This window comes from Protopterus annectens, chromosome 4.part0, assembly GCF_019279795.1.
Source record: "Protopterus annectens isolate FY-2018-M chromosome 4.part0, PAN1.0, whole genome shotgun sequence".
NCBI classification, from domain to species: domain Eukaryota; kingdom Metazoa; phylum Chordata; order Ceratodontiformes; family Protopteridae; genus Protopterus; species Protopterus annectens.
Genome location: NC_056733.1, coordinates 1,752,085,930 through 1,752,097,037, shown reverse-complemented (window position 1 = coordinate 1,752,097,037; position 11,108 = coordinate 1,752,085,930).

Here is an 11,108-nt window from a genome sequence, read left to right as displayed (position 1 = left end):
ACTCTGCTGCACTTTGCTGCAAGGTAAAGATTGGTTTGCTTTTTATTTTTTGTATTTTGTATTGGTTTATTGCCTTTTTAAATTTTGAGTGCTGTGATTTGTTTTCTTTAACTTGTGTTTTGCTTGTGTTCTGCTTTTAACTGCATATTAAAACTTCAAAAGACACCACAACTCTGTTTCCTGTGAGTCAGGTAGATATTAGAACTGATCAATTAAGTACTCATACATAAGACATAAGAGGATACCTAAGGTTAATCATTTGTGAACTGAATGGGTGGCGCTAGGAACTAAACCTTCTATTTAAGGGCTAAAATAAAACATTTTGGAGCTTAATTGGAAAGGCTCACCCAGACTCTGCTACACTTTGCTGTGAGGGAAATGTTGGTTCCTTTTTATTTGTTGTATTTTGTATTGGTGTATTGCCTTTGTATGTTTTGAGTGCTGTGAGTTGTTCTCTTTACCTTGTGTTTTGCTTGTGTTCTGCTTTTAACTGCATAATAAAACTTCAAAAGACACCACAGCTCTGTTTTTGTGAGTCAGGCAGAAATTAGAAGTGATCAATAAAAGATTCATACATAGGATAGAAGAGGATACCTAAGGTTAATCATTTGTGAACTGAAGGGGTGGAGCTAGGAACTAAACCTTCTAATTAAGGGGTAAAATAAAACATTTCAGAGCTTTATTGGAAAGGCTCACCCAGACTTTGCTGCACTTTGCTGTAAGGGAAACATTGGTTCACTTTTGATTTGTTGTATTTTGTATTGGTTTACTGCCAGTTTATATTTTGAGTGCTGTGATTTGTTTTCTTTACCTTGTGTTTTGCTAGTGTTCTGTTTTTAACTGCATATTAAAACATCGAAAGACACAACAGCTCTGTTTCTTGTGAGTCAGGCAGAAATTTGAACTGATCAGTTAAGGACTCATACATAAGATAGAAGAGTATACCTACGGTTAATCATTTGTGAACTGAAGGGGTGGAGCTAGGAACTAAACCTTCTATTTAAGGGGTAAAATAAAACATTTCAGAGCTTTATTGGAAAGGCTCACCTAGATTCAGCTACACTTTGCTGTGAAGGAAAGGTTGGTTTGCTTTTATTTGTTGTATTTTGTTTCGGTTTATTACCTTTTTATATTTTGAGTGCTATGATTTACTTTCTTTACCTTGTTTATTGTTTGTGTTCTGCTTTTAGCTGCATATTAAAACTTCAAAAAAAAAACACAGCTCTGTTTCTTGTGAGTTAAGCAGAAATTAGTTCTGATCAATTAAGGACTCATACATAAGATAGAAGAGGTGACTTAAGGTTAATCATTTGTGAACAGATGGGGTGGTTCTAGGAACAAAACCTTCTATTTAAGTGGGAAAATAAAACATTTCATAATTTTATTAGATAGGCTCACTTAGTCTCTGCTACACTTTGCTATGAGGGAAAGGTTGGTTCCTTTTTATTTGTTGTGTTTTGTTTTCTTCTGTTTTGCTTGTGTTCTATCTCCAACTGCATATTAAAACTTCAGAAGACACCAGAGCTCTGTTTCTTGTGAGTCAGGCAGCAATTAAAACTGATCCATTAAGGACTCATACATAAGATAGAAGAGGTCATTTAAGGTTAATCATTTGTGACCTGAAGGGGTGGAGCTAGGAACTAAACCTTCTATTTAACGGGTAAAATAAAACATTTCATAGCTTTATTAGAAAGGATCACCCAGATTCTGCTACACTTTTCTGTGAGGGAAAGGTTGGTTTCTCTTTATTTGTTGTATTTTGTTTTGGTTTATTGCCTTTTTATGTTTTGAGTGCTGTGATTTGCTTTCTTTACCTTGTGTTTTGCTTGTGCTCTGCTTTTAACTGCATATTACAACTTCAAAAGACACCACAGCTCTGTTTCTTGTGAGTCAGGCAGAAATTAAGACTGATCAATTATGGACTCATACATACGATAGAAGAGGATACCTAAAGTTAATCATTTGTGAACTGAAGGGGTGGAGCTAGGAACTAAACCTTCTATTTAAGTGGTAAAATAAAACATATTAGAGCTTTACTGGAAAGTCTCACCCAGACTCTACTACACTTTGCTGTGAGGGAAAGGTTGGTTTGCTTTTTATTTGTTGTATTTTATATTGGTTTATTGCCATTTTATATTCTGAGTGCTGTGATTTGTTTTCGTTACCTTGTGTTTTGCTTGTGTTCTGTTTTTAACTGCATATTAAAACTTCAAAAGACACCTCAGCTGTGTTTCTTATGAGTCAGCAGAAATTAGAACTGATCAATTAAGGACTCATACATAAGACAGAAGAGGATACATAAGGTTAATCATTTGTGAACTGAAGGGGTGGAGCTAGGAACTAAACCTTCTATTTAAGGGGTAAAATAAAACATTTCAGAGCTTAATTGGATAGGCTCACCCAGACTCTGCTACACTTTGCTGTGAGGGAAGGTTTGGTTCCTTTTTATTTGTTGCATTTTGTATTGGTATACTGCCTTTGTATGTTTTTTGTGCTGTGATTTGTTTTCTTTACCTTGTGTTTTGCTTGTGTTCTGCTTTTAACTGCATAATAAAACTTTAAAAGACACCACAGCTCTGTTTTTTGTGAGTCAGGCAGAAATTAGAACTCAGACAAGCTCCACGTGGGTTTACAGAGTGGTCCTAGCAGCAGGGAACTCGGAAAAGCGACTATCTTTTGGATTTAAGTATCTTTGCTTTTTTTCACTTGAAATAGCTTCTGTAGCTTACCTTTAACTAGCCTGAACTGTTTTTTAACTGATTGCTGCATTATTTTAAAATCTGCACTTAAAGTTACTTTTTAGTCGAATTTGATCGAAAGTTTGCTTGTTTGTTTGTTTAATTTAACTGTGGAGGCTGCCCACTAAAGTGTGCTAGCCTGTGTAACTAATTTATCACTGTTTCTGCATTTTCTGTGTGTTCTACCAAAAAAACAAAAAAATAATCCTTGTTTTCCCGCTTTCCTCAACTAGTTTAGACTAGTTTACAGGCATTGCTGTATTCTGGGCTGTGGTGTAGTTCCTGTGTTGTCCATTACCTTACTTGGATAGAAGGAAGTTTCTTTGCTCACCAGTGGGAGTGGGGAGCCTTGAGCAGCCTACCTGTCCTTGGGGGAAGTGACCTCAGCACAAGAAGCTGTAGTAATTGGTTGTTTGGTACCATTTCTAGCTCTTTTGTAGTTCACTGTTTAAAATCTGCCTCTGGGGCATTTTTTCTGGCTGTACTGCTCAGACAAGCTCCACGTGGGTTTACAGAGTGGTCCTAGCAGCAGGGAACTCAGAAAAGCGACTACCTTCTGGATTTAAGTATCTTTGCTTTTTTTTCACTTGAAATAGCTTCTGTAGCTTACCTTGAACTAGCTTGAACTGTTTTTTAACTGATTGCTGCGTTATTTTAAAATCTGCACTTAAAGTTACTTTTTAGTCGAATTTGATCAAAAGTTTGCTTGTTTGTTTAATTTAACTGTGGAGGCTGCCCACTAAAGTGTGCTAGCCTGTGTAACTAATTTATCACTGTTTCTGCATTTTCTGTGTGTTTCTACCAAAAACAAAAACAAAAAATAATCCTTGTTTTCCCGCCTTCCTCGACTAGTTTAGACCAGTTTACAGGCATTGCTGTATTCTGGGCTGTGGTGTAGTTCCTGTGTTGTCCATTGCCTTACTTGGATAGAAGGAAGTTTCTTTGCTCACCAGTGGGAGTGGGGAGCCTTGAGCAGCCTACCTGTCCTTGGGGGAAGTGACCTCAGCACAAGAAGCTGTAGTAATTGGTTGTTTTGGACCATTTCTAGCTCTTTTGTAGTTCCCTGTTTAAAATCTGCATTTGCACGGCTTTGCGCGCCGGTTAAACTTCTTCTGGCTCCGCCAAGTCTGCTCTTCAAATTTTCTCTTAAGGAAGCTCTACTCTTAGTATAACCAGACTACTCACTGTAGTATAAGCCTAGCACTTGCTCTCAATACTTCTCTCTAAAGTAAGCACTCTCGTACTAAGTAAAGCACTACATCTATGTACCATCCCTGTGAATATCCACTTCCCTTAAAGGTATACCACTCCCTTATACTGTTCTAGCATGTCGAGTGGTAGATTACTGGCGTCGTCTCCAGTTCAGCTGGTCAATCTGGGTATCTTGAGACAATGCTACAATTGTCTCATGTACACAGACAACCCTCTCCTCCTCCCAGCAAACACAAATACATGTGAGAGATGCAACTATATAGCCAAACTGGAGGCTGAACTCTCTCAACTCAGGGCTGGCATGAACAGACAGGAGGAGATGGCAACCACACACACAACAATCCCAGTCCCACATAGACCTAACACAACTGCAAACCAAACACATAAAAACACAAAGGCATACTCAGAGGCTCTAATAAAAAACTTACCAAAACAACAGAGGCTCCCAAAGCAGACCTCCAAAAATCCACCACCTCAAAACAAAACACATGCAACACATACTTCAATAAATCAGTGTGTCGACCAATCGCAGCCCTTAAGGCCAAACACCTTGCCTGATACACTAGTAATAGGTGACTCCATAGTCAGACACACTGATGTCCCACTGACCAGGCTGAACAAGGAGAAGGTGACTGTGAGCTGTCTATCGGGAGCAAGGATCTGCCACATAACACATGCACTCAGGTCACTCAGGTTTTGCTTGTGTTCTGTTTTTAACTGCATATTAAAACTTCAAAAGTCACCACACCTCGGTTCCTTGTGAGTCGGGCAGAAATTAGAATTGATCAATTAAGCACTCATGCATAAGATAGAAGAGGTCACTTAAGGTTATTCATTTGTGAACTGAATGGGGTGGCGCTAGGAACTAAACCTTCCATTAAAGGGGTAAAATAAACCATTTCAGAGCTTTATTTGAAAGGCTCACCCAGACTCTGCTGCACTTTGCTGCAAGGTAAAGATTGGTTTGCTTTTTATTTTTTGTATTTTGTATTGGTTTATTGCCTTTTTAAATTTTGAGTGCTGTGATTTGTTTTCTTTAACTTGTGTTTTGCTTGTGTTCTGCTTTTAACTGCATATTAAAACTTCAAAAGACACCACAGCTCTGTTTCCTGTGAGTCAGGTAGATATTAGAACTGATCAATTAAGTACTCATACATAAGACATAAGAGGATACCTAAGGTTAATCATTTGTGAACTGAATGGGTGGCGCTAGGAACTAAACTTTCTATTTAAGGGCTAAAATAAAACATTTTGGAGCTTAATTGGAAAGGCTCACCCAGACTCTGCTACACTTTGCTGTGAGGGAAATGTTGGTTCCTTTTTATTTGTTGTATTTTGTATTGGTGTATTGCCTTTGTATGTTTTGAGTGGTGTGAGTTGTTCTCTTTACCTTGTGTTTTGCTTGTGTTCTGCTTTTAACTGCATAATAAAACTTCAAAAGACACCACAGCTCTGTTTTTGTGAGTCAGGCAGAAATTAGAAGTGATCAATAAAGGATTCATACATAAGATAGAAGAGGATACCTAAGGTTAATCATTTGTGAACTGAAGGGGTGGAGCTAGGAACTAAACCTTCTAATTAAGGGGTAAAATAAAACATTTCAGAGCTTTATTGGAAAGGCTCACCCAGACTTTGCTGCACTTTGCTGTAAGGGAAACATTGGTTCACTTTTGATTTGTTGTATTTTGTATTGGTTTACTGCCAGTTTATATTTTGAGTGCTGTGATTTGTTTTCTTTACCTTGTGTTTTGCTAGTGTTCTGTTTTTAACTGCATATTAAAACATCGAAAGACACAACAGCTCTGTTTCTTGTGAGTCAGGCAGAAATTTGAACTGATCAGTTAAGGACTCATACATAAGATAGAAGAGTATACCTACGGTTAATCATTTGTGAACTGAAGGGGTGGAGCTAGGAACTAAACCTTTTATTTAAGGGGTAAAATAAAACATTTCAGAGCTTTATTGGAATGGCTCACCTAGATTCAGCTACACTTTGCTGTGAAGGAAAGGTTGGTTTGCTTTTATTTGTTGTATTTTGTTTCGGTTTATTACCTTTTTATATTTTGAGTGCTATGATTTACTTTCTTTTCCTTGTTTATTGTTTGTGTTCATCTTTTAGCTGCATATTAAAACTTCAAAAAAAAAAACACAGCTCTGTTTCTTGTGAGTTAAGCAGAAATTAGTTCTGATCAATTAAGGACTCATACATAAGATAGAAGAGGTGACTTAAGGTTAATCATTTGTGAACAGACGGGGTGGTTCTAGGAACAAAACCTTCTATTTAAGTGGGAAAATAAAACATTTCATAGTTTTATTAGATAGGCTCACTTAGTCTCTGCTACACTTTGCTATGAGGGAAAGGTTGGTTCCTTTTTATTTGTTGTGTTTTGTTTTCTTCTGTTTTGCTTGTGTTCTATCTCCAACTGCATATTAAAACTTCAGAAGACACCAGAGCTCTGTTTCTTGTGAGTCAGGCAGCAATTAGAACTGATCCATTAAGGACTCATACATAAGATAGAAGAGGTCATTTAAGGTTAATCATTTGTGACCTGAAGGGGTGGAGCTAGGAACTAAACCTTCTATTTAACGGGTAAAATAAAACATTTCATAGCTTTATTAGAAAGGATCACCCAGATTCTGCTACACTTTTCTGTGAGGGAAAGGTTGGTTTCTCTTTATTTGTTGTATTTTGTTTTGGTTTATTGCCTTTTTATGTTTTGAGTGCTGTGATTTGCTTTCTTTACCTTGTGTTTTGCTTGTGCTCTGCTTTTAACTGCATATTACAACTTCAAAAGACACCACAGCTCTGTTTCTTGTGAGTCAGGCAGAAATTAAGACTGATCAATTATGGACTCATACATACGATAGAAGAGGATACCTAAAGTTAATCATTTGTGAACTGAAGGGGTGGAGCTAGGAACTAAACCTTCTATTTAAGTGGTAAAATAAAACATATTAGAGCTTTACTGGAAAGTCTCACCCAGACTCTACTACACTTTGCTGTGAGGGAAAGGTTGGTTTGCTTTTTATTTGTTGTATTTTATATTGGTTTATTGCCATTTTATATTCTGAGTGCTGTGATTTGTTTTCGTTACCTTGTGTTTTGCTTGTGTTCTGTTTTTAACTGCATATTAAAACTTCAAAAGACACCTCAGCTGTGTTTCTTATGAGTCAGCAGAAATTAGAACTGATCAATTAAGGACTCATACATAAGACAGAAGAGGATACATAAGGTTAATCATTTGTGAACTGAAGGGGTGGAGCTAGGAACTAAACCTTCTATTTAAGGGGTAAAATAAAACATTTCAGAGCTTAATTGGATAGGCTCACCCAGACTCTGCTACACTTTGCTGTGAGGGAAGGTTTGGTTCCTTTTTATTTGTTGCATTTTGTATTGGTATACTGCCTTTGTATGTTTTTTGTGCTGTGATTTGTTTTCTTTACCTTGTGTTTTGCTTGTGTTCTGCTTTTAACTGCATAATAAAACTTTAAAAGACACCACAGCTCTGTTTTTTGTGAGTCAGGCAGAAATTAGAACTCAGACAAGCTCCACGTGGGTTTACAGAGTGGTCCTAGCAGCAGGGAACTCGGAAAAGCGACTATCTTCTGGATTTAAGTATCTTTGCTTTTTTTCACTTGAAATAGCTTCTGTAGCTTACCTTTAACTAGCCTGAACTGTTTTTTAACTGATTGCTGCATTATTTTAAAATCTGCACTTAAAGTTACTTTTTAGTCGAATTTGATCGAAAGTTTGCTTGTTTGTTTGTTTAATTTAACTGTGGAGGCTGCCCACTAAAGTGTGCTAGCCTGTGTAACTAATTTATCACTGTTTCTGCATTTTCTGTGTGTTTCTACCAAAAAACAAAAACAAAAAAATAATCCTTGTTTTCCCGCCTTCCTTGACAAGTTTAGACCAGTTTACAGGCATTGCTGTATTCTGGGCTGTGGTGTCCATTGCCTTACTTGGATAGAAGGAAGTTTCTTTGCTCACCAGTGGGAGTGGGGAGCCTTGAGCAGCCTACCTGTCCTTGGGGGAAGTGACCTCAGCACAAGAAGCTGTAGTAATTGGTTGTTTTGGACCATTTCTAGCTCTTTTGTAGTTCCCTATTTAAAATCCGCATTTGCACGGCTTTGCGCGCCGGTTAAACTTCTTCTGGCTCCGCCAAGTCTGCTCTTCAAATTTTCTCTTAAGGAAGCTCTACTCTTAGTATAACCAGACTACTCACTGTAGTATAAGCCTAGCACTTGCTCTCAATACTTCTCTACTAAGTAAGCACTCTCGTACTAAGTAAAGCACTACATCTATGTACCATCCCTGTGAATATCCACTTCCCTTAAAGGTATACCACTCCCTTATACTGTTCTAGCATGTCGAGTGGTAGATTACTGGCGTCGTCTCCAGTTCAGCTGGTCAATCTGGGTATCTTGAGACAATGCTACAATTGTCTCATGTACACAGACAACCCTCTCCTCCTCCCAGCAAACACAAATACATGTGAGAGATGCAACTATATAGCCAAACTGGAGGCTGAACTCTCTCAACTCAGGGCTGGTATGAACAGACAGGAGGAGATGGCAACCACACACACAACAATCCCAGTCCCACATAGACCTAACACAACTGCAAACCAAACACATAAAAACACAAAGGCATACTCAGAGGCTCTAATAAAAAACTTACCAAAACAAAAGAGGCTCCCAAAGCAGACCTCCAAAAATCCACCACCTCAAAACAAAACACATGCAACACATACTTCAATAAATCAGTGTGTCGACCAATCGCAGCCCTTAAGGCCAAACACCTTGCCTGATACACTAGTAACAGGTGACTCCATAGTCAGACACACTGATGTCCCACTGACCAGGCTGAACAAGGAGAAGGTGACTGTGAGCTGTCTATCAGGAGCAAGGATCTGCCACATAACACATGCACTCAGGTCACTCAAGTTTTGCTTGTGTTCTGTTTTTAACTGCATATTAAAACTTCAAAAGTCACCACACCTCGGTTCCTTGTGAGTCGGGCAGAAATTAGAATTGATCAATTAAGCACTCATACATAAGATAGAAGAGGTCACTTAAGGTTATTCATTTGTGAACTGAAGGGGTGGCGCTAGGAACTAAACCTTCCATTAAAGGGGTAAAATAAACCATTTCAGAGCTTTATTTGAAAGGCTCACCCAGACTCTGCTGCACTTTGCTGCAAGGTAAAGATTGGTTTGCTTTTTATTTTTTGTATTTTGTATTGGTTTATTGCCTTTTTAAATATTGAGTGCTGTGATTTGTTTTCTTTAACTTGTGTTTTGCTTGTGTTCTGCTTTTAACTGCATATTAAACTTTAAAAGACACCACAGCTCTGTTTTCTCTGAGTCAGGTAGAGATTAGAACTGATCAATTAAGTACTCATACATAAGACATAAGAGGATACCCTAGGTTAATCTCATTGAAAACTGAATGGGTTGGCTTAGGAACTAAACCTTCTATTTAAGGGCTAAAATAAAACATTTTGGAGCTTAATTGGAAAGGCTCACCCAGACTCTGCTACACTTTGCTGTGAGGGAAACGTTGGTTCCTTTTTATTTGTTGTATTTTGTATTGGTGTATTGCCTTTGTATGTTTTGAGTGCTGTGAGTTGTTCTCTTTACCTTGTGTTTTGCTTGTGTTCTGCTTTTAACTGCATAATAAAACTTCAAAAGACACCTGTGAGTCAGGCAGAAATTTGAAGTGATCAATAAAGGATTCATACATAAGATAGAAGAGGATACCTAAGGTTAATCATTTGTGAACTGAAGGGGTGGAGCTAGGAACTAAACCTTCTAATTAAGGGGTAAAATAAAACATTTCAGAGCTTTATTGGAAAGGCTCACCCAGACTTTGCTGCACTTTGCTGTAAGGGAAACATTGGTTCACTTTTGATTTGTTGTATTTTGTATTGGTTTACTGCCAGTTTATATTTTGAGTGCTGTGATTTGTTTTCTTTACCTTGTGTTTTGCTAGTGTTCTGTTTTTAACTGCATATTAAAACATCGAAAGACACAACAGCTCTGTTTCTTGTGAGTCAGGCAGAAATTTGAACTGATCAGTTAAGGACTCATACATAAGATAGAAGAGTATACCTACGGTTAATCATTTGTGAACTGAAGGGGTGGAGCTAGGAACTAAACCTTCTATTTAAGGGGTAAAATAAAACATTTCAGAGCTTTATTGGAAAGGCTCACCTAGATTCAGCTACACTTTGCTGTGAAGGAAAGGTTGGTTTGCTTTTATTTGTTGTATTTTGTTTCGGTTTATTACCTTTTTATATTTTGAGTGCTATGATTTACTTTCTTTTCCTTGTTTATTGTTTGTGTTCTGCTTTTAGCTGCATATTAAAACTTCAAAAAAAAAACACAGCTCTGTTTCTTGTGAGTTAAGCAGAAATTAGTTCTGATCAATTAAGGACTCTTACATAAGATAGAAGAGGTGACTTAAGGTTAATCATTTGTGAACAGACGGGGTGGTTCTAGGAACAAAACCTTCTATTTAAGTGGGAAAATAAAACATTTCATAGTTTTATTAGATAGGCTCACTTAGTCTCTGCTACACTTTGCTATGAGGGAAAGGTTGGTTCCTTTTTATTTGTTGTATTTTGTTTTCTTCTGTTTTGCTTGTGTTCTATCTCCAACTGCATATTAAAACTTCAGAAGACACCAGAGCTCTGTTTCTTGTGAGTCAGGCAGCAATTAGAACTGATCCATTAAGGACTCATACATAAGATAGAAGAGGTCATTTAAGGTTAATCATTTGTGACCTGAAGGGGTGGAGCTAGGAACTAAACCTTCTATTTAACAGGTAAAATAAAACATTTCATAGCTTTATTAGAAAGGCTCACCCAGATTCTGCTACACTTTTCTGTGAGGGAAAGGTTGGTTTCTCTTTATTTGTTGTATTTTGTTTTGGTTTATTGCCTTTTTATGTTTTGAGTGCTGTGATTTGTTTTCTTTACCTTGTGTTTTGCTTGTGCTCTGCTTTTAACTGCATATTACAACTTCAAAAGACACCACAGCTCTGTTTCTTGTGAGTCAGGCAGAAATTAATACTGATCAATTATGGACTCATACATACGATAGAAGAGGATACCTAAAGTTAATCATTTGTGAACTGAAGGGGTGGAGCTAGGAA